We start from the raw sequence: 5,738 nt of genomic DNA, 5'->3' as shown, positions 1-5,738 counted from the left end.
TCCCTCAACACCTTATACCGATTCTAGGGAGATTATTTTCTATTGCGATCACACATATTTTCATCCAAGTAATTACCATACGAGTTTCAAGATTTGGGGTTCCTGTAGACATCGGAAATTGGTGCGAATACTTGTGTTTCATCATCTCTTCAGCTTCCCCGGTCATCCTTTTTCTAGTTTTGGTTTTGCCACAGTATCTTGATGGAAGGCACGCCTTTAGTCTACAATTTTCTAGTTTGTCGGTCTAAGATGGCGATAGGTTGTTCCTCGCAGGATTCCATCTTCTGGACATCATCTATGGAATATACCCTGGGTGGCTCATCAGTACCCTAGTGAAGCATCCCTATCTGATGGACTGTAACTTGATACAGTCTAATATATTCTGGGTTAAGTTTCCTTTTCTAGGTGACCCTGTTATGAACATCCAATCATCGATTTGGACTTTGTATCTCGATGTCGATTGTCTGTATATCATTTCTGCTGACTCTAGGCTTTTAGTCAACAACTTGCTTAATCATGTCAAGGCCTTTCTAGCTTAGTGTTTCTAACATCGACCCATCCAATAGGGGACTTACACGTCTTGCTCTACTGGTCTTGTACGGGGACATTAGGATACTAAAGTAGTAATTATTATTGTAGGCAACTTGATAAGTGATAGATAATCATTCCAGCTATTTTCGAAGTTAACAACAACAACTTGTGACATATCTTCTACCGTTTAAATGGTACGCTTTAGCCTGGTCATCAAGTTCGAGGGTCAAGTAGTGTACAAAGTCTTATCTGTCTTCCCAGTTTCTTCATGGACTGATCCTTGGTAGTTAATTGTAACTTGGGCTCCTTCATCTGGAATAATAGCTATGGGGACTCCGTAAGGTCCTACCACTCTTTTACCCTATAATTTTACACCTTCTGGGCTGAGTAGGTAGCCTTTGATTAAAGGAGCATGGGCTAATATCATTAATCCCTAGGTAATATTCCCTCCAAAGTCATCTATCGACGTAGTGCAAAGTGAGTCTTGTAGCCCTAGTCATATTGTGGAATTTTCGACCCCGGGTATTACTTCCTTTCATCCATAAATTACATCAGATGGAACCCTTAACTTTTGGGTTTTGCTTTTTTGCCCTCAGAGTTGGCTGCCAAATGGTGTCGAAATTCTCTCGCCCACTAGCTCGTAAAGCCATTCTGTGGTTTGCCTCTCATTAACCGGTACTATGTTGAAGAGCTGTGGCATTTGAGTGCATTGTTAGTTAGCAATTAGCTAATCCTTGTTGTCTTGCTCTAGGAACATAATCTCATGTTGTTTCTCTGCCACTAGTTCAGATTCTTCCATCTCGCGCGACCACACCTGCACTATCGCACTAAATTCCACTAGAATTTAGAAGTTAAGCATGCTTGGGGGAGAGAAATACTGGGATGGGTGACCTCCTTGGGAAGTCCTCATGTCGCGTTTCATGGTAATCCTTGCAATAATGTGCGGGGCACTCAACTTAGCCCAAAATTTATCTTACATCATCTCGTGAGTCTTTATGTTTTGTCTTGTCCTTTCCTCTGTTATCTTGCAACCCGCTAGTCCTGTTCGTCTTATTCAAACCATTTCAAAATTGTCCTTACCCCCGCTTGTAATCCTCTTTACAAGGATATCAGAAGGTTTTCAACTTAACCTGAGAGATATCTTAGCGTTGTCCCTCTCGTCCCCCCTTGTCACACTTCTTTCTTTTCCCCTATTCACTCTATGCTCTTCTCATTTTCTACCACAAGAGGCTCTCTATTCCTTTTTCTTTGGTTATTTATCTATCGCAATATTATTTGCAACCAACCCTACAACTAATATTTTCGCTTTTGGTCTAGCAGGCTATCATTATCCTTCGTAAGGTCTCTTGAGTTATTCGATATCTTTTCATGGTTACACTCTTCTGTTTTCTATACGTAGCTTCCCTCTAGTGTTATGTTGTCCAGGGTCTCATCACAACCTCCTTAACGCTGCCTTATGTAGCATTTTGGCTTTTATCCAATTATTGGTGGCTTCCACACCTTTCTAACTTGGTTCGGCAAGATATTTTATTGAAGTTTAGACATCCATCTAAAATATATTGCCATATCAATTGCCTCCTCCTACTTTTGCCATTTTCTCATTAACTTCCCCCCCTTTCTCATTAACTTCTCCCCTTTAGAGGGTACTCGTACTTTTATCTGCTTGTACCTTGCTCTATGTCTCTATGTCCAGTCTCAATTTTGCCCAATCTCTTTCTCCAGTCTACGTGGTACTGCATCATATCCCTGTCTTTCTGCGTTATTTGTTTTTTGCCAACCTGATTATCCATGTACAGAATCTTGGCTAAATTATGAGGCGACAAGATCCTTCCTACACACAGTGTGACACCTTATCTATTAATCTGTACTTAAGTAATGGGACCCAAGGAACAACTCGTCTGAGGCCACATTCTACTTATCTTTATAAAAAGTTAATATATACACTTGTAACCGTTCCAAATTGTCTTTTAACTAGGCAACATTTATATTCCAGAATTCATTGTCCAAGGTTCTCTTGGTGTAGTGGCTTTCCCAAACTATATCCTTTGTTTCTTGGGATGAATGAAAGATGCGCCATTTATTCCTTAAGTTTACCGTCTTTGTCTCTTAAGAGTTCCATTATTTTCAGGGAAACATTGTATACGTGCATTACTACTTTATACCTTATAGCCCTTACTCTTACTATGTACCCAACACAGGCTTTTAACTTAGTAAACATATACTAAGTGCGCCTTACTAGTGGTCCTAATTTATCCTTGTATAATTGGATCACACCATTCAATTCATACTTACATATCCCCTTTTTAGTTCGTACTCACATTCAGTTCCTTACATCTCTTTGAGGTTCTTCTGTCTGAAGCTCTTTTCCCAATTAGTCGGTAGAGGACTATCAACTTTTATCGTAAACTATTTTCCAACCATTGTTGGAAGAAACTAGAATCTCTTAAACATCACAGTACTTTTTTTAATACTTGACCTACCTGGTCTCCTTCTGGGTTTAACCTCGAGTTATGAACAACTTATCTAATTTACAATTAGGAGTTGGGGGCTTGGTACTTTCTAAATGAGTGAAGCTCAATTACTGGACATCTTACCTTTCAACCTGAGCTTCTCTATTTTTCTATAGCATAATTATGGGTGGAGATACTGTGGTATGAACTGTACTGCTCAGACAGACTTTTGTTTCTCTGTAATAAACTTCCCTGAGTAAAAAAGGTATCCCTTATTGATGACGTAAAGAGTACCTCTTACAGCTTTAATTTGGCATAATATGGGTACTCGGTATCAATTTCCAAGACATGTTATAAAGCTATGTATTATCCCCTTTTCTTGTTCTGGGAAAATTTTGGCAGAGTTTCCTCTATACTTCTTACTATCCCAAACCTGCACGCAGAAAATACCAACAATGACTCACAGGGCCAACATATATATATATTCATATTATATCACAGCCACACAGGGCTTTCAATATCATCTCATATCGTAGCCATATAGGGCTTTCAACATTAACAATAGTATTAAAGTAATGGACTTACCTCGAATGTCCAACTTCAAGCTACATCTGTTGCACTTTCTGTCTGCTTTCCTTTCAGGTTTCAACTTTACATTTAAATCACGTGTCAATACCTTACCCAACAGATATCTTTTGGGCCTTTACTTTACTTTCCTGCGTGCTTCATAACTTCCCATGTCGTCAATTACTTCCTTATGTTAAGATCCAAGGTTAGTATAAGGAATTTTCATATGACTTGGATCTAAAGCACGATCTCAGATGTGAAAGAAAGGTAACATCCTAAATGTCCTATAGCTTTCTATTTATGGATGTGGCATGCAACACATCGATACACAAGATTCTACTAGACACGGTCTGCAGTCAATCCAAGGATGAACTACTCTGATACCACTTCTGTCACGACCCAACCCCATAGGCCACGACTGGGTTCCGACCTAGACCCCTCATATACTCAACTATCAGCTATGGTCAAATTGAACTGTAAATAAAATAATATCACATAACAGATCCCCATTGGGCGACAATATTTTCATAAACCTGTAGACCTTTTCATTTGTGTCATAATATGAAAGGGCACGCAAGCCGACAAGGCTGCCATAACATAATAACATATACCATACATCATGTAGACTCAATTGAATCAAACTGATCTACACAACCCACATATACATGTCTGTAGACCTCTAAAATTATTAATGACAACATATGGAGGTATAGGGCCCCTGCCGTACCCCTGAATAGACAAAACAATTCTATACATTAATGGTCAGTATCAAAAACTAGGCTCCAATACAATGGAGCCTCCTCCAGCTGAGCTGAGCATAATCCTAAGCTGACAGACTACCAAGACCTGTACCTGTACCTGCGGGCATAAAAAGCAGCCCCCCAAAAAAAGGGGGTCAGTACAATATATGGACTGAGTATATAAAATTTAACATGATACAACTAGAAGCATATATGAGATAGAGGAACATGGGATAATATATCAAATCAAAAACCTGTACCTGTACTTTGTGAATTACAAAAACATGCATGTTCGAATCATATCATATAGCCGGCCTTTTTGGGGGTCTGGTGAATCACCTCTGTAAAACCATCATGGCCTTAATGCCATCACCACCTTATTAAAACACATCATCATGTATATATACATACGTATCCCATCCCTCTAGTGAGGGGCTCGGTGGATAATGCAATAAAGTATGCACGATTACTATTCCTGGCCTGGGACTTGGTGAAAGAAGTGATACAGTATACAAGAGTAGAGTAGTGAGAAATTATATGCAGTTTAAATCATTACTGGAGACTCAATAGAATAAGAAAGTTAAGCTTTTGTTTGAGGACCCGAATAACGATGTAGTCATCTCGAGTGTCCTCTAAATGCCATTATGGGCTTCTTTAAAAGTAATCTCGGAGACCGTAGACATGTATTAGCATAGGGCCAAATCATTTATGGAATCAAAAACACTTAGTCTCGTATAGTCCTTAAGACTTGGAGCCTGTACATTTGGTACCTTTTAAACATATAGAAGTTTCCAGGGAAATAGTTCAACTACTATCAGAGTTTGATATTGAAAAGTAAATGGGAGATGTTAAGAATGGAGTTACTCTGGATCTCACATCATATTTACCTTACAACTAAGACATGCCAGAAAAGAAAGAGAGTAAACTCTATATAGTCTGTACTTTCCTTCAGGTGGTCATTATATACATATATCGTACCCGGCCCAAATTGGGGCTTGGTGAACAACTATGGCATCATAATCTCATTTTCATACCAAGTATATATCAAGAGAAAGGAAAGATAGTTTCCCATACACTACTCTTTAACACCTAGAAGCCTTAACAGGAAATGCTCAATTCTTGCAGGGGTGTCAACACCTAACTGTAGTTAGGGATTATGAGGCATACCTGGAGTTCTGGGAATGAAATTATCCCCACATTCCACATACAATTCACTTAAGGCTAAGACTTTCCAAAAGGAAAGAAAGATAGTTGTACGTACTTATACCAAAACATGCCAAGATAAAGCTTTACATACCTCGTACGAGTCACTCTTGGTCACGTTCGCCTCGTCGTCCTTTGAACCTATTCAACCTGGATGAAATACGAATATCAACAACTCTTAAATTTCTTGCACCTTCAGTTGCACCTTAGTATTCATGGAATTTATTTCCTTGATCGTTTCCTCGAC

The 5,738-nt window shown here is 39.1% G+C and overlaps 1 pseudogene; it reads left to right on the top strand.

Moving 5' to 3' along the window:
• Positions 1-1,331: 1,331 nt before the first annotated feature.
• On the top strand, positions 1,332-1,451 carry LOC129904529 (5S ribosomal RNA; annotated as a pseudogene).
• Positions 1,452-5,738: the final 4,287 nt, after the last annotated feature.

This window comes from Solanum dulcamara, chromosome 1, assembly GCF_947179165.1.
Source record: "Solanum dulcamara chromosome 1, daSolDulc1.2, whole genome shotgun sequence".
NCBI classification, from domain to species: domain Eukaryota; kingdom Viridiplantae; phylum Streptophyta; class Magnoliopsida; order Solanales; family Solanaceae; genus Solanum; species Solanum dulcamara.
This window is presented reverse-complemented; position numbering and strand designations above follow the sequence as displayed.